Source organism: Manis javanica, chromosome 1, assembly GCF_040802235.1.
Source record: "Manis javanica isolate MJ-LG chromosome 1, MJ_LKY, whole genome shotgun sequence".
Taxonomy (NCBI): Eukaryota; Metazoa; Chordata; class Mammalia; order Pholidota; family Manidae; genus Manis; species Manis javanica.
The window spans coordinates 119,670,862-119,690,036 of record NC_133156.1 but is presented as its reverse complement, the minus strand read 5'-3'; the positions used below and the strand labels follow the sequence as shown (position 1 = coordinate 119,690,036).

Sequence of the window (19,175 nt, the reverse complement as noted above, 5' to 3'; positions counted from 1 at the left end):
GGCAAGAAAGAATATATAACTTTCTTATAGACTCTAAAGAGTGCAGTTGTTAAACGGCTGGTTGGGGATAGAGTTGGTATCAGGAGAAATCTAGATCATAACATAAGACTCTACTGTCCTATTCCTAGAGATTATATATGTCAACTTTGGTAAAACTATTTTTTAAGAAGACACACAAAGCACATTACACAGAGACTGAAACAAGAATACCTTCCATTTAATAACATATTAAGTGAAGAACAAGAAGATAGCTTAGGAGAATGGTTTGGACATGGAATTTCACAGATGTTTTCTGAACAAAAACAGAAAAAGGATTTCATGTGGTCTAATTATACATTGCTACTAGATTCTTTTTTGCCTAGGTAGCTGGAGTTCTATTTGGTCAAACTGTTTCATTAATATTGATTTAGCTGCTTGGAAGAAAGTATTTCACTAGGTTTGAGACACAACTCACAGATCAAAGACCTCAAATTTATTTCAGTACATTCTCTACTACTCAGTGCTAAACCTTGAGTTTTGTTTTGTTTTGTTTTGTTTTAAAGCACGACAGGAAGTTTGAATTCTTGAGTTGGCAACTTTTCAATGTTCTTGACTCATTATGACCTCTCCTAATTCTGTACCCACCCCACCCATTTTGTTTTCTAAATAAGTTTTCATTAGGTATTTCTCCCACTAGTGCCTAAAAAATAGTCATTGTAATAGTGTTTAGGAGAGTTCAAGCTTGAAAAAGGAGCTTAATGTTATCCAAATGAGGGCCCATTCTTAGACTGAGTAGTACAACCAATTCACTAGAAATGCCTGAAAATTGTTTGCAAGTTGAACTTAAGTGTTAAGTTTATGATCACTTTTAATCACATTACTCAGTTGTTTCAGTACAATGACTACGAGTTTGAATGCTTAACTCCATTAGGTTTAGATAAAGAAGAAAATGTAGATTCATAATCAGAGTATGCTCTAGCCTCTTGACAAAGCTGGGCACAAGTTAATATGCTCGTATGAACAAAGACATGCATAGGATTGAGTCTAGAATCTATCCCTACACTTACTCAGACTTTGAGAGAGAACACAGCATTGGAATATCCCTGTGGTCTTTGACCACATGGAATTTTGGGAAGATAGACATGAGAGGCTTGGGATTGGATTAGCTGACATTGGAGAGAGTACATCCATCTTCACGTCAGCATTCCAGCCAATAACTCTACCTCAGTTCTCAAGTATGACCTCCTCTAGCTTAACAGGAAAACTGGAATCCAACTTTATCGTTTAACTCACTTCTACAAAGAGAAGGAAGTGACATTGAAACTCTGAAGGTTTGAAAGTCATGTTTCTGTTATTGCTTTACACGTCTGGCACTGGATCATTTGGGCTATGCTCTGACATCAGGGACCATCTGGACACAGCTCAACCAGGCTATGCTACATGTGCTCTGTACATCTCACATGAGCTGGGCAGGTCAATAAAGCAGGCACGGCTTGACATGGAAAAGAGAATTGGGGATTTCTGGTCTGGTATACAGTGTGTTTCAGCCCAGATTGACTAAAGCTCTGCATTTGGGGGTCATTGGGTCCTGATCCCTCTAATGGTGTGGTATTTGTTTCCTTATCTGTTATTGTGTCTTTTGTGCTTGTCTTTCAGAAGCTATGTGGGGAAGAGACACTGGCAAGGTAATGACTGCATTCTTGAGTCAAGTTCATAATATTAAGTGCCATTTCCAACCCACGTAGTAACTGCTTTTCTTTCTATTAGAAACATGTCAGGTCACCAATGGAAGGAGCCATGTGTGATTCCCGTTAAGTCTGAGGAGAGGCTATTAGGAAACCATTGTTCTGAGAGGAAGGATAATAATAATGGCTTTTTCAGGGTTGGGAGAGGATTGGCAAAGGCCACCTTTCCCCATACACCTTGGGCTTTAGGCTCAACGGTAGCTGGCAATCTGGTGGGTAAATCTGTATAGCAAGACAAGACATTCCTGGGTAATGACCAATGGATTGAAGTGGTCCAACATAAGGTGGGTGTGTGTGTTTGGGGGCATGGGAGAGCAAGGGAAAACTTCTTAAGGGTGAAGAATGTGTAGACAGTAAGAAGTTTACACTAAAGATCTGGGCTGAAATGTCAGGGTTCCCATCTGACAATCCGAGGAGATACTCTGGCCCTTTGGGCAGGCCTCAGTACAGTGGCTGGTTGGGGGATGTCTGACCGCACCGAAGGAGCTGTGTGACTAGACGGCCTGTGGGAACATGGCGGAATGCTGCTTAGCACCTACCTCTCCCTGACACACTACAGCAGGCCCAGGGGGGGTGGTACCTGCTTCAGTCACCAGAGCACCTGCTTCAGTAGATAAAACCCATCAAGTTTTGCTGGTGGCATAGTAGTGTGTACTGGGGAGCTATCATATGGCTGGGGACACCAGGCTGCAGTGACCGTGACAGAAGGGGGTTCTCACAGTTTGGTGTGTCCAGTTGTGAAGTGATAGTAGCCAGAAAGTGAACCAAAAAAGCACAATAGAAGAATACGATTTTAAAGAGCTAAAGTGTTTATACATAACCGTAATGGGTGAATGGAATAAACCAGTTTTAAATTTTGAACTTAGAAGAACTCTATTTTGTACTATTCAATGGTAAATTAGGATAATGTGTTTCATCCTGCTTTCCTGCCATCCTAAATCCAAGGGAAGAAAATGTTCTAAAGAATGAGCTATTTACATAAATGACTTTAGGGTTTTAAATAAATAAATTTTTAAAACTACTAACATGGCAGTAGTGGCATCTAAATTTTTTCTCTTGCAGAGCCTTTGGGGAGAAGCATTATGTAACTGGCACAAAAACACAGTGAACATATTTTTTTTATTTTGAATTCAGAACCAAGATGTATAATAGGTATTATACTTGATCCTTGCAGGAAAAGGTAGCCACAGGCTAATGAGTCAGGCTGACAGGGGGAAAGGGACTGGCATTATACCATTTGATCCAAAGGCTAGTACATTACCAACCTTGCCTCCGATGCACAGGTACGTACCCAAACTGACCAGCCAACATTTCATTGTTTTCATGTCTATCCTTCCTAAGTTAGGTTAAATACTTCTACCAAAACTAATGCCTCTTCCCAGTTCCCAGCTGTTTTTTCAGTAAATCATATAAATGACTCTTAGCAGTTTGTTTGCTAGAAAACACAATATGAAGTTCTGCTTTCTCATTTCCACATGAAATAATCCTGGATTAAGTCAACACGGATATGCAGCATATCTAGCATGTGGACTTCACGATACAACTGTTTATTCATTTGAGCTCCTCTGTGATTTCACTATGATGCTTGTACACATAAATCTTAATTGTTAAACATGTTCAACTTTACAATAGTCGTCTATGTGGATATTAGAAGAGTTAAATAAAGCATGTTATTAGAAGCATCTGCATTGAACCATTAAGCTATAAATGAAGACCCACATGCACTAGTAGAATTATTTTATGATATACTGCATCGGGCACTTTAAAAGCAGGCAAGTAATCATAAACTTTTCCTCTTCCAAAAACCTGTGCAAGAAACACTGCCTGATATTTGGTTTCTTCTTTAATAGCCTGGCTGAATTATATTAAATCCCAATGTGGTTTCCCTTTCCAGGCAAAGCCCAACATTTATATAATCCTCAAAGCCATCGCTTGAGTGTTTTTATACCTCTTTGCAACTCATGTTTCAGAGACATGCTGTGTTTCAAAGAGTTTAAAGAAAGAAGAATCCAGCTGCCTTGTAACAGCACAGAGTGGTCAACCTGAGACCTAGGCAGCACGTGATCGTAGACAGACAGGCGGAACTTCTTTGTTGTCACATTTCTGTGTATAGACCAAAACCATGAACAAAAGTTCTCAGTTAAGTAGATGCAACACAAAATCAGTTTAAGTTATCTGATTCTAACATGTTATCTCTGGCTCTGCGTGGCCTTTGCAGTGGAATATGCTTTGTGTTAGAGTTCAATCTACCCTTAGAGTTGGCATCAACTGTCCATGAGAGACTCGCCATTGGCTCACATTCCATGTCTGATATGATTTATCCTAGTTGGGCAAGATATCTATAGCCACCAGGGCATTTGCACTCATTTTCAACAATATTCTTAACCCCCATGGTTAAGAATAATTTTTTAAAAGGCATTTACTGTTTACTATTTAATCTGTGTGTTTGATATAGCAATTGTACCTTTAAGGATGGTTCTTCACGATTTAGCTGATTTCCCTTAGAGAAGACTTGGCTGATTTTGAATAAGAAGGAAAAAGGAGTCATTTAAAAATAAAAAGGGACTATTTATTTATTGAATTTCAGGTTTGCAGAGAACCATCAAACTGATAACCAGCCCTCTCCCTTCCTGATACCAGTGTTCTTCCCTGCTGTAGGTTAGTTAGGAAGTTTCCAGAATGCTGTCTAAAAGGCTAGGGGAACTCTTCCAGAAGAAAGTATAACAGTGTAGTCTCCTTTGTTTAGTTTCTGGTATACAAGGAGAAAGATAAATCTGTCAACTGATACAGTAATATCACTCAAGTGCTGAAAATTTAGGTGACAGGATGCAGTAAAAGTCCTGCTAGCCTACCTGCTTTGAAACTGTTTGTCCATGAATAATACACTAAGAAGCTACCGCACAGTGAGTATGAGATGGACTAAGTGGCAGAAGTGCACAAGGATCCTTGAACTAAAGTTCACACTCCGTCATTATTGTCTCATCTTCTGGGAAATGGTATTGGACCAGATAAATATGTGGTAATAAATAAATACATGTTTAACCTGTGGGATAAAAAGGTTCTAAGTGGCAGCACATTATGCTAAATGGAACATTTGGAATTTTAATTGCTGTTCAATTTAAGTAGCTGCATTGAACAATTAAGAGTCTAATGCACTGAAATATCTGTATACAGCTCATTGACTGAAGAAATAGATGAGCATAGGAAGTGCCAATTACAATTTTAAAAGCCTACCATTTAATATCAGACTTTTGCTTATAAAGTCTGACTAGGTGAGACAGGGTTTGTTTCATGAATTCTATAGATAAATAGAAGTTAATGTAACCAAAATTTTACCTGTTAGTATCATGTACGTTATCATCATTAATTGGTCATCCTTTCCATAAACATATCTAGACCCCTACCTTAGAGAACATGAAGCATAGTTGGAAAACTTGGATGAGTAATTCAAGGAACCTTGTATCTACCAGAGCCTTTAGGAAAAGGCTCCCCTGTGTGATCCCAAACATTCAACATTGTTCCTAACCTAAAGAAGCTTTTAAGAAGTCAATTACTATACCACCTTTGGCAAGTCATTCAGTGTCTTCTACAAAAAAATGTTAAAAAAGATGGTGGTGTGTCAGAGAACTAAGCTAAGAGTTCTTAGAAAATGGAGACAGAACATACTGGTCTTTCCTGGTTGTAATATTAAAAGAACACAGGGAAAGACCTTGAGGATCATCTTCATCTGTACAGAGTTCAGAAGGTTTATTCTTGGATTTAAAGAGTGGCTTTGAAGATTTCTAACAAATATTTCCACTAGATTGTTTTCTAAGTCATCTCTTGTATCACTAAAATCATTCCAGGACTGGGAGAAGGGAAAAAAAAATCTGTATCAGCTGCATACAAACAAGATATCTATGAAAATTGTCCAGGTTATGTCACTAGACAATATATTCAAAGGCTGAAGTGTTGAATATTTCACTTATTTTTTTCTCTTTTTTTAAAGATAAGTTCCTGAGGTGCCATTAACCAATGACTTTGAGGAACCTAGAAAAATGCTATTTTTCCCCAAGTCCAATATAATTGTGTTCATGTGTGTGTGGTTTTTTTGTTTTTGTTTTTGTTTTACTTTTGATCTGGATGAATTCTAAAAGATTGAAGAAGTAACTAGTGTCATTATATTCATATGAAGTAATAGTCAATGCAATATGCTGTTTCTTTTAAACCTATACTGCCAGGTCAATAAACAACTCAGCTTGGATATTTTAAAAGACAATAAATGCATCCACTAAAGAAATCATCAATTCTTATGGTGTCAATGGAATTGTCACTTCTGAAATGGATTAACTTATTTGGAATGATAAGTTTATATACTAGGACAATCTAGTTTTTCTGGTTTTCCAGACTATAAAGATTGATTTATTGGATCTATGCTTTTTAAAATGTATTATCCCAAATCACCTCCAGCTGCAGAGAGTGTGAGTGTCAGTCTAGTGCTGGGTGACCCTCTACTTCCATGTTAAAAGAGTTTGATTTAATTTAACAGTGAGATTACTGTTTTGTCTGACACTTGTCCTAAAAGCCTATGGAGTATGTTCTGTTTTCTAGTTCTCAGAGCTTTGGTTAGAAACTGTGTTGAGTTTTTGTCCTTTGTGTTACTATTTACCAACATGCCTGACACTCAGTCACAAGTATCATTTAACGGTTAAGGTTTTGCTTAAGGATAAGAGGTCGGTAAAAAAGTCTGCCTTACCACAGGGACACTTGCTGAGAGTGAGCAGATGAGATGAGAGCTCTTCCTCCTCCCATGATGAATGCACGCCATCTCCACCAGGTTCCATTATCTTTTTAATATGATAAATCATGGAGGTACCATTTGGGCTATAGTTCTAGCAGGAGATGATCTTATTGCATGCCACTTGGCTGGGCTTCCACTGAGATCTCTTGGCCCATTGTGAGACATTCATATTTACACTGAACTATAAAAAGGCTTCTGGTCAAACTACACAGAAATGGCAACATCAGTGACTCACTGTAGAGGAAGTTTCCTTGGTTCATAAAAAAATGGAAGATTTAAGCAACATGTTTTATTAGCTTTTAGAACAATCTTGTCTATTCTCGGAACCATTAATGACCTGTTGTAAAATTCTGTGCCTGCTAAGTAATTGACACTTAAATATTTAAGGGAAATATAGGATAGATAGAAGTGATTAGATAGAGGCTCTTTATGATCCCTATTATGGTCATTAAATAAAAGTAACTTGAGCTGGTCCTTGGAGCTTTAGACAGATTCATTCCATGATGGCATCTGCTATTTTCTAGTCTTACTATGTAGGCATTTTTAGCATCAGAGAATGCAATTAGATAATTTGTTTCCTTAGCTGAACTCTATAGCCTTGCGCAAAGACAAGTCTTCTTTGAAAGCCACTATTAAGTTCCTAATCCAATCTTTATTAAAAAGACTCAATATTGTAGACAAGGAGGTTAAGACAAATCCTCAAAAAAGTCATGATCAAGCCCTTCTATACCTCACAGATGTCTCAAAATTTAAAACTAAGAATATTTTTATAGTTGTAATATATATATATATTTTAATAGAATGTACTCCTTAGCAAACTATAGAAGCATGTAGATAAAGAGTTTCACCAAAAAAAAAAAAAAGAACGAGAGGTGTCCTTAGTCCCACCAAAACAAGTAGAGTTCTACTTTTGGAGCTAATTATCAGAAGTGGGAAATGATTAAATTTTCTTTCTCAAGTTCAGTCTCTCCAGTACTGAGGTCCCCTACCCCAGATTCCATTCTATATTTGGCTAGAAACTGTGTTGAATACCAACAAATGACATTGCTTTTGACTCTTAGAATCATTCTTTCTATCTCATACTGTGCCTAGCCAGTGACTATGCAAATGGTAATGCATTGGCTACCCTAGGTTTTGCTCTGAAGCCATGCTATTAGAAAATGGAAAAGGCTTTCAAACACTGACAGCTTGTTTTCTGCTCTGAGCACACGAGATTTGGTGATTGATCAATGCTCAAAGCCATGACGATTTAGACTGGAAATAGTGTGCGCCCGAATGCCAGTGATTAGCACCAGCATGTTGATTCACATAATATACCTACATCCCTACTGTGTGCCAAGAAGTCTTATAGAGCTTGGGATATATCAGTGAGCAAAATAAAGGTCTATAACCTTAAAGGGTTTGCACTGTAGCAGGGGAAATACATAAGTGGATCATAGTCTTTCAGAAGGTAATAAATGCCCTGGAGAAAACAGCAAAGTGGGTTGGGAGCACAGAGTTGGAGATGGCTTGAACAAGTTTAATAGAAACAGAAGGAATACCATGTTTTTAAAAGCTAAGACTTTTGAATGATTATATTCAAGTATGATGTTAAGAGTCTCTCATTTACTCCTGTAGGGAAGGTATCATTATTTCTACTTGACAGGAGGAAGGTGAGACACAGAAGCTAACCAACCTACTGAAAGTCCGTGGGTCTAATACATATTTTTACATATATCTTTGACATAAGACAAAGGCCATTATTACCTGTGACATAAGATAAAGGTCTTATTACCTTCATTCTAAGATTCATTTCATCCTAAAAAAAAGAGTCCCATGATGTCAGGTTTACAAAGACTTACATAAGGGAAATGATATCTTGAAATACAAGCACCTAAAGGAACATCCTGTAACGTGTTTGTTTTACAGCAATAGAGGACCAGAGAGATTAAGCTAGCTCTTTAGATAGGTGAAATGTGCATTAGCCAGAAAATACACTGGGGAAGGAAGCATTGATAGCAATGCTAAAAGATATTTACATCGGCTTGGCCAGAACACAGGACTGTGCTGGGTTATACAAGGGGGGAAAGGCTGAGAGGTGGGTCAAAGTGGATTATGATGGGCTCTCAGACCTATATTTTGCCTAGATTAGGGATGATGTTGAGGTTTTGAGCAATGGTATGGAGACTGGGGTGGTGACAAATCCAGGGATGGAGCCATGGCATCAGTGAGGTAGGTGGCTTTGTACTATGATAGTTGCATGAACTTGCCACTTTGATTCAACACTCTCAGTTTCTTTCATTTAAGTACTCAGCTAATCTTTTGGAAACAAAGCCCTTTAACTAAAAGGTTAAGGTCTAACAATCTCAAATGTCAGATTCAAGGTTGTCCCATCTTGCCAAGCTATGATGCATAGTGACCCTCAGACTTCAAATAAACAGTGTCCTAAAGGTGGCTTTAAAAAATATCAAAGGCCATTCTATCTTATAACCTTCATTCTAAGATTAATTTCATCCTGAAAAAAAGGATCCCCATAATTTCAGTTTTATAAAGATATATACGTAAAATGATATTTTGAAATGTGAACACCTAAAGGAACACCCCTTATAAAAGGCAGCTATTGACTAAAGTGGTTATTATAGCTCCTTATCTGAGGCAGAATATATAGCATTTGCCTATTTTAGTTATGTTTGTCCACATAACTGTTCAGAGACCTGGAAAGATCAGTACTAAGAAAATGCTGTCAGAGGGTAGTAGCAGCGAGAGAGCCACATTTCTACTTCTTATCCTTTTCGAATAGTGGTATCAGTGTGACATGTGTCTCTATTAGAGATGTGCTAATTTGTCAGAGAGCAATATTTAAACTGCAGGTTAATCTAAAGTCTAACCTGGACTGAAGATAGAATCATGAAGGAACTTTAGGACTCAGTCACATGAGATTAAATTCCAAAGCTGAGGGAAGCTCCATCATGGCCATGAGCACCATCTGACGCAGATAGAATGCTGACTGTCCATAGTAAGCATTCAGCACTAGCAACTTGGCATCACTGATAGATACTTACTGATCCAAAGTTGTTGAGAAAAGCTCCTGATAGATTTTTAAAAATGAACAGTAACTTTTGAATCAATTGCTCACTAGGGTTTGAAAAAATTCTTCCATGCTAGGATTTTGAAAGTTGGTTTCTGTTTGGTCTACTGTTTCCAGACAGGTTTATTTGGACCAATGGGGTCTGGGCAACAGTAATGAATTGACAACCCAATTTAAGCATTTTAAGGAGCCTACTGGATATCACATCTTTACCCACAATACAGCTGTGCATGCTAATTAAAAAGTGAGGTTTCTTTGATTTGGGCAGAAATTTTCTTAAATCAAAGGTTTAACTTCAATTATCTAGTACTGAGCCAAAGGTTTTATCTATGTCCTCAATTTTTAATTAGTTCTTTAGTAAACAATTTAGTGGACACTTTTAAAAGGAGAAACAGAAGGAGAATAAGAAGTAGTCCTTAGAAAAAAATATCAGGTTGAGAATTAGTTACCATTACAATGATTATTAGTCAGGTGATTACATCCATTCAGGGGCAGATAGATGTATGAGATGTGATGAATACCCCGTTAGTAGAAGTTAAATCAAGAATTTGCAAAGACCACACCATCTGGAGAATTTCAGTAACAGCTTGTCACTTTTTCTCAGACCCTGAGAAGATATAAACTAAAGGAACATATGGGTACTGCTCATTATAAATAAACTTAAAGAAGGTCTCAACTGTTTTACTTATACCAATAGATGATAAGGCAAGCTAAAGTTTCTAATTTTCCTCACTCTATAATAAATGAGAGTAGCTTGAGTCACTCAATCGCCATCTGGTTATTGTTTATTGAGCACCTACTATACTCACTGCATTATGACATATACAGAGTGACAAAATAGACATGGTCTCTGTTCTCAGGGGATTTACTGTATAGTGGAGGAAAGAGAACAAGCAAGTAATAGTTATAACTGGTGATAAGATTTTTAGAGGAAATGTTTCTGATTAGGATAGAAAGCCTCATTGTGATTAATAATGTTAATAAGGACAAAATTAGTACCACTTCAAGAATTTCTATGTAAATTGCTTTCTTATTTATATCAACCACGGAAAGATACAAATTTTGTTTTAAAGGCTTGATTGTCTTCTTCAACAGATAGTTTTATAAAGTTATGACATTTACTTAAAACATTAATTAGATGGAGGATATTTACATTTAATGTTTGCAAGGTTTCTGTAGCCATATTGCAATCTGGAGGAGCGTCTGTGTGCCAGAGCCGGTGAGAGGGAAGAATCTTGTGATGCTTTAGAGTACTAAAGAATGACAGTGATGCTTCCTGCAAAGTTATCTTAAAATCCAAGTTTCTGAGTCAACACTATTTTCATGAACATCAGAAAGAAACACTATGCTCATTCGGCATTCAGCTTGGTCACTTCACAAGTTCATGGTCACTTCACAAGTTCAAGCAATTCAGAGGTAACATGAATCTCTATATTCTAGAACCGAATGTGTTCTGTGGCACTCTCAGTTAGATTTTTCTGAGTACAACAGTGTCACTTTCAGATTAGGCCAAACTACTGAGTTGTAGATGTAAATGAAGTAATATTATGGAAATGTAACCTGCCATATCTCCTCAGCGGCTTTGGTTATTTAAGGAGCATTACCTAGATACAAGAGCATTATAAAGGGAATATTAGATAGCTCTTGGTTACTGTCAGCAAGCCCTCAACCAGTACTGGCTGCCTAAAGTGTCAGAATCTAAATCCTAAAACAGCACATGGTTGTGCCTACTGCTTCTCTTAAAGAGTTCCCATATAGAAAGTCAAATATTTATATCTGTCTGTATACACTATCTGAAAAGAGAATTACAGAGTTTATTTTGCACATGGATATATCTAAAAGATACACAACAGTATGTATGTAGTTTAGCATGAAACTAAGCTCTCAGACTGTTTACATGTTTACTAAATCTGGCAAACCTTTGACCCTCCATTTTCCAAAATTATCATTTCTGTCCATAACTCTCCTCCCTCCCCAATAATTATTTTTAGTTATTTTTAGTATTCATCCCCAATCTTGCCTCATTGTCACCCCAAGTTCCTGCTTCCAAAAAAGCTATACTACCTTGTATCATATACCTTGTCCCTCACAATTAGCCAATTCATATTGCAGTGTTATTTCAATATTTTCTCTGCACACAACATAGGCACTTAACATATTTAGAATACTTGAAGTAGAGAAACTCTTTGTGGGCTGAATTCTTCATCTTCTCAAAGAGACCAATGAGAATCTAAATTGTGAAAGACTCTAGCTATAACTGACCCATTTTCATGGCTGAACTCTTGTAGTAATGCCCTATCAGAACTCAGGGACTTCCTGATTTTATAGTAATCAGGTATCAGGGTTCAGCTCCTTTAGCTACAGTCAAAGTGAAATTCAAAGGCCTTCATAATTAGAATGCACAGGATATATATATATATATATATACACACACACACACACACACACACAGAAAGACAGAGACAGTAGGAAAGAGAGACCTGTTTCCTGGAAAGGTTGATCTCTTCCATTTCTCCTGGAGACATACAAACATACACCATGCTCTCTCATGTTGCCTCCCTAACTGTAATACTTAACTCTTCTGCCAGGTCAATTAAGTTTTGAGATCAGGGAATCATTTATCCTACTTTTCTGGGCCTCACATAGTCTGATAAAGAGCAGTACACTTAAACCATTAGAGATAATACATATTATCCATTTGCTCTGTTTTGTGTGTGTGTGTGTGTGTGTGTGTGTGTGTGTGTGTGTGAAATACAGGTTTTTCTTTATTGCTAAACCATCTCCATGGAAATTCATCCTGCCAGTATAGCCAAGCTAATTTTTCTGAGTCAGCATTTTGTTTTCCTAATTTAATAGAGATTTACTGCTCACCAAATAAAGATCTATGTTTTTGCCCTGACTCCCAAGTTCAGTGCCATCCATCTCTCCTTTCCAAATAGGATCACCTCATACCTCTCTGCCATCTGTGCTGTCTCTTGGCCAAACTGGCCAGTCAATATCCTTGGGATGTACATCTGCATGATGGGTATTTCCTTGTGTGCTTCTGCCTAGGATGTGTTTATCACTTAGCTGACTGCCACTATTCCTTTAAAGGCCAAGTCCATTATCACACTGGTGGTCCTTTTCTCTCTCCAGACCCTACTCTGTACAGTTTAATTATAATATAACCATATATTGGTTGAGTAGTCATCATTTTCTCAAAATTTCTTTTTGGCAGCAATTACCAATATCTGCATGTGTACTAGCAGGTATTAGGTTAAGTATTTTTATCCAACTTTTTGTAACAACCAGCATTCAGTCATTGCGAACTTTAGACCAGCTGAATAAGTCAGAAATCCCAAAGAACAAGTTATGAGGCAGTTGAGCAAACATCTGTGCATCAAGATGTCCTTTAGAAAACAGCTTGAATGTCGAATAAAATTACCATTTCAATTCAAATACATGTATGTTTCTGAAAAGTCTCAGCTATAGTCGAACCTTGGTCCAGGCAGAAATCCATATTAAACCTTACTATTAACCAACTAAGAATGGAACAGTTCTATGAGTTACATATTTTCTACTTCAAAAATGAGATTGCATTTAAGATGTTTGACTTTAGAGGCAATGTTGAAAAAAAAAAGTAAAAAATAACATCACTTCTACCCAGTACTGGTGTATTTAAAACACAGCTAAGGCTACTCTTTAGAGAACAGGTATTTGAGCACCTAATATGTGTACCATTCTGACTTCAATCCCTTTATCCCGAGGTCAATTGTTTCCTGTCTGTAGTAACACTATGTCCCAAAGCCAGACTGGTTCAGCATTCTTCGTATGACTATGCCCGCTCTGTTCAAACACATTTGGTTTATTTTTGCTATACTAAATGGTAACAGAATGCACTTTGGCATTTGCTTTACATTTTATAGATTAGAACAGGTCTTGGCCCCCTAATAGGACACCTAAAATATGAGAAATTAGTGGGGTCACTTAGGTGCAATGTTTAGAACAAGAAGGGCAGCTGTGTCCAATTTGGACATACTGAGTGAAATTATTCTTCACTTTTCAGTTCTTTCAGTATGGATTAATCGTAGACCTTAAGAGGACTCAATTGTCCTGCTCAGATGAAATTTAAGTGGTACTTTAAGAGTCAACATCTGGGTGCCTGTGCTGCTTTATGAAGCATTACCACATTCTCCTGCTCAAGCATTCATTTATAGGAAACGAATCACATTCATATATAGGAAAGAAGGTCTTCTAATTTTCAGCCTGAATGTGTTCATTTCTAGACTTTTGCTTACTCAAAGCTCCCAAACAATGAGAATGAGAGCATTTTCTAAATACCAACTTGGTTGTTGCATTGAGTATTGTAGTTCTAGAAAGGTATATTTGGGAAGCAGCAGCTCTGAAGAAGTATTTTTTCATTACTTCTCCTTTAATTTTAACTTTGAGGCAACCCATTTTGCCAATGGAGAAACTGAAGCTCAGATGTTATAGCTCTTGTCTTAAATGGCAAAGCGGGCTTGTGTACACATTCATTCATAGTTTAGAGCCCAAGCTGATCTATGTTACCTCCTCGGGTTACTAACTCTGGTTAAAACCAGAATTCCATTTTTCTATTTCGACACACCCTTGTATTTTTCAGGCTCGTGTGATCTCTGCTAAAGATCAGTCTCTGATTAACAGAAACTTACGATTGTTTTGTAAAGTGGGTGAGGCAATGAAGCGTCAGAAACACTGAGTCTGGCAGAGCTGCTGTCCCACTTCAGGTCTAGATTCTATGTAGTCGGCATCACATGATGTAGACTTTCTTCTAGATTTCTACTCACTGGGACTTCTTCCATTGCCAGTCTAGCAACATTTTTTCACATAATAAGTACTTACTAAGTATTCAGATAAACGCCAAGAATTGAATCATAAAGACTCATGCTTGAATCCTGGCTCTGCTACTTACTGATATGACCTTGGACAAGCTGATATGCACAGATCATACTGGAGCTAAGAAATGGAGATTTTTTTTTCTATCAGAATTTATTTAAAGTGAAAGTCATATGGAAGAATGAAACAGTACTTCATAAACCATAAAACCACACACAACAAGTGTTATGATTCATTTACCAAAATATGGAGGAGGCTTCATCGGTGCTCTGGGCATGGCACGAGAAACAAAATAAAAAGTTTATAGGTTAGAAAAAAATCATCTGGCTCAAGGATAATGATCTAGTTTACTAGAATCTTTTTTAAAAGAAGTAACTGGGACAGTATCCTAATAAATGGAGGTTAATTATGCACTATAAAAATCCCAAAGGAGAGGAAGGATTTGGAAGTGAGGTGATAATATAAAACTAAGGAGTGCATCAGTTTTCTAGGATCAAGAGAGCAATACTTGCCATAGTAGGAAAAACGTCAAGGTCGGTGCTTTTTCATCTTCCTGCATCCTAAGATTCGGTTAAACTGAGTGCTGCTTAAATATTTTGCTTTATTATTTCCATGACTGTTGGAATTCAGACACTTTGTTATGCTTTCCCCTGAACAACTGAACTATGAAAGTTACTTTTAGATCCCATGGAGGGCTTGTTGAAATACAGCTGGATGGATTCTCCTGCTAGACTCTGGCTCAGTGTTTCTGGGAGAGGGACCAAGAATTTGCATTGCTGACAAGTTCCCAGATGATGCTGATGCTGTTGGTCTAGGGACCACACTCTGAGAATCTCTGTCTTAGGTAAGTTCTCTCTAGCTGTGAAATACACCCCATGCTAACTAGGTGTCCTTGAAAGACTGAATGAATTTGATTATTAAATGAGAACTTACAGGGGTCCACCCATGATATAAAGATCTAAGTCTGTTTCAGAGTAACACTTTGCATCACATTTGCAAAGGAGCCACAGGGTAACTTTTTACCCAGAGAAAACGTTGAACTACATATCCCTCACCTTCATTTCTTTCCAGTTGAACAGTGTTTCAAACCCCACTCTTCCAGAATTATTATTTCCTCTTCCACCTGCTCCCTTTACTCTGTGGTTACCTAAAAATCTAAGTGGCAGCCCTCATGCTTTCTACCTCTTGGTAACTTCCCTACAGCAGAAAACTCACTTGGTTTGCTCTGAATGCTCAGAATTCATACTAGTTAAAGGTAGTTGAAGGTCACTTGCCCCTAGCTAGTTTGTATAAGTTATGGAAGCAGAGAAAAACTGCCAGTCTTCTTCTATATGGAGACAATAGCTCTTATGTTCCTGAAATTTCATAAGCCTTCATGTTTTGCTGTCTTGATGATGTAAGAATTAGCAAGAATTAGACAATGAATATTAGGATTAAAATAAGTTGAGAAGAGGAAAAGGATGAGGTAGGTGGACAGAAGATCCTATCTTCCTTAATGAAAAGTAACTTCCATTTTTAGGCCAGGAAGCAATTTGTTCAGATTTTGCTTACCCAAGAGTGGCAGCCTTCCTTCCAGGGCAGGAGAAGGATGCAGAAGGGGAGTAACCATGGCAACCTGCCCAGCTCTGTGGCCAAGGAGAGTATGGGGCTGCGCACAGCACTGAAGGCTTTTTATTTCTGGCCCAGTCCCTCAGTTAGTATGGGTGGTCCCTCCCTTCCCACTTCCTTCTGCAGTAGTGCTGACTTGGGAGAAGGATTTCTCCATCTCTATCGGGAGTCTGAGAGGGAGGGGTGGAGAAGACTTCAAGGAGGCCAGAGGCGGTCAGCTTGACCGCACCAAAGTGCAGGCTTCCAGGGGGAGCACAGAGAGACACTCCCTGTCTGTTCCAGCGTGAGCACAGCAAGCATGCTGGCTTTGTTAATATTAAGTGCTGGAATGATTAACATTTTTCAGGTAGTTGAGCAGTGTCCAGTTTTGACGAAGAAATTCTGTACTGTGCCTTCAGTTTCACAAAGGTACATAATTCAGTTGTGTAGTGGGCAAAAACAAAACAAAGCATACATTTCTAAGATGGACTAAAGCATTTTAAGCATAGTAGATTTAACAATCTTTCCCATAAACCTGTGGGTAGGTACGATTATTCTCTCCAGATAAGAAAGCTTAAGCACAGAGACGTTACACAATGTGCCCAAGGTCACCTAAGCAGCTGTGGGGTAGCTGGGATCCGAACGGAGGCCGTGGGTCTCCAGAAGCCACGCTCTCAAACCCTGCTCGGTTGTGCCAGGTGACAGGCAGCAGGTGGCAGGAATGCCAGCTCTGTGTGCCCACTCCCTGCATCATTTGTTCCCCTCATCAGAAATAAGCATGTTTTTTGAAGAAGAGGAGACTTGCTGGTCTGCTTTCCTTCCAGTTCACACAATTAATCCAGTCAGGACCCGTTACCACGAGTTAGGTTTCCATTAAACGTACATCCCTGATGTTCCAGCTCTCCCACCTAAGTGTGATTCTGGTCTACCTTGGTGCAGTTCAGCTGCACAGCTTCAATTTTAGAATCACACAGGAGCACCAGAGAGCATTTTTAAATACCACATCCTTTTCTTCAGGTGTTTCACCCTGCCAGCCTAGTTCTCATTCTGGTTTTTTCTGGAGAGTGGAAAACCTTATGTGTTCAGTTACCAAAACCTCCCCAACCAGCGTGCTTCAGGACTTTCCACCTGGGGAAGCAAGTTCTGACACCCAGGAGGGCAGCTTCACCTGCTGGGAGCTCAGTCTCCAGCAGCCTTCTCAAGTATTTCAGCCTGTGAGCTTTGCCTTTAAGAGAAAGCATTAATTAAACCCTCAAGTCAGGAGAGACTGAGGAACAGAAACACGTGAAGTCTGCAAAATCATCCAGGTAAAAATTATTGGTGGTAGCAAGCTTAAGCTTATAGACACACAAGGGTAGAATTAGAAATGAGGCTGCATACATTCACAGTACCACCAAGAGCCCACATATCCATAAAGCCTCCTACTGCCCAGGTACCATGCAGCAAGGCATGTTATCTTCATACTCTCTTTATTTTCTGGTAATGGAGCCATGGCCATGCCGACCAAAACCTATCACCCCCAATCAGCTAGGCAGGGGCTTCCAGGGGTCCCTGTACCACCTTCATGTCAGCAAGTGTCTTAAAGGCAGTTCCTTCAAACAAAACAAGGTGCCTGAAATCCACTCAACCTTTGAGCAAGGCAGTCAGCCTAATGCACAGCAATTTGGACTTTTAGTTGAATCTAAAACTATAAAAAGTCTAGAATGGAAATGCAGACTCTGCATTCTGTCCTTAAATTAGGCAGGGCTTTTATTTAAGTACTCTGGCTCCCTTTCCTTCCTCACATCCTCAGGTGAAGATCAACTGTGTCCAATATCACTGGAATGGCAGCTACATATGTCACAGCTCAAAGCTGGAAGACATCCCATTACCATCTACTTGCTCTTGTAATACATGACAACTTAGGAGACTATAGCTTCAAAGAACTGGTTTCTAGGGCAGTTATTTGGGTAACAAAGGTTAGAGCTGGGAGTGGGAAGAGAAGGGGGAAGTTGAGTTATTCACCAAGAACAGGAGAAAGAATCCAGTCCGCCGAAGGAGGAAACTGATTGGCAATTTAGAAGAAGTAATCTGTCTAGGTAATCTAGTTCTCCTTTGCGCTTTCTCTAGGAGAAGGTTGACATTGCACACTCCACGTTTATTAAGTGCGGTATTGTTTATTGCCACATACCCAGCACTTCACCAAAAAGGTCTGTCTTCAAAGAAGGACAGCTCATCCCGAATACTCCTGAATTCTCAAGGCAATAAACTTTCCTACGGAGTCATTGAGGCCTATCTCCCCTCAGTGAGAGGCAGACAGAACCAGGGGTGTGGGGGGCAACGGGCCCAGAGAAAAGCATCCTACCCAAGGTCCAACGCTGGCTTAAGAACCAAGTGTGGAGATGTCATAGAGCTTGGGGACAGGCCATTTGGAAATGGGTCAATGCTCCCCCATTTCCAGCTAGTTCTTCCCTCCCCAACAGCCAGTAGATGCTCCTATGTGGGGGGACAACCTCAAGCCTGTAAAGATTAATTATCTATCCCATCAAAGCCGTTCCAAGAGCCTTATCAGATATCTTAAAGGCCTTTTTTTGTGTAGCTGCTATCTGCTTGAGTTAGTTCTGTCTTACCTCCTTCTCCCCCCATTCCCCTGTTTTGTCTGCTTAGGGCCAGAAATTTTTTCATTAAGTCACTTTATAGTGCAATAACAACATTTACTATTCATGAAGTCGCCCCTCCATAATTTTTAAGTCTTTCCATGTGTCTGGAACCTTGTATCTGCTCTTCTCGTTTTACAGAGTGCCTCTCTTCCTTCCAAACACAAACTAAAAAGAAAGAGGAAAAGGTGGGGGTAGGTGGGGGGTGAATGGGGTGGAGATAACATCCAGATTCTTAAGGGTTTTTAAGCCAGTTAAATTTCTCTTTGGACTCAAAACAGTTCTCCCTGCTGAAATTGACTGCGCGACCTGACTTCCAGGCTAAGAATGAAGTCAAGAGGAAAGGAAGGCAGAAACAAATAACAGAGTCAGCTCTATGCTATGAAAACCGCTACGTTGACTGGGGCAACATGGCTTTAACCCATTCATTTTTTTCTCCTCTTTGCTGGAATTCTTTCTTAATCTTTCCAGCCAGTTTATAGCCAGCAGGCAACCAGCACTTAAACGCTCTGCGCTTCGGGGATTTA

General features: G+C 39.0%; 1 protein-coding gene across 4 annotated transcripts in view; it reads right to left on the bottom strand.

Moving 5' to 3' along the window:
* Positions 1 to 19,175, bottom strand: part of DAB2 (DAB adaptor protein 2) — a 46,753-nt gene that overhangs the window by 26,724 nt on the left and 854 nt on the right. The window contains exon 1 of one of the 4 annotated variants that reach the window (XM_073236789.1): positions 15,977 to 15,995. The exons of the other annotated variants lie outside the window; for them this stretch is intronic. The gene's annotated coding sequence lies outside the window, so the exon portion shown is untranslated. Of the gene's footprint in view, positions 1 to 15,976; positions 15,996 to 19,175 lie in introns of those variants that run through there. 4 annotated transcript variants of the gene reach the window in all.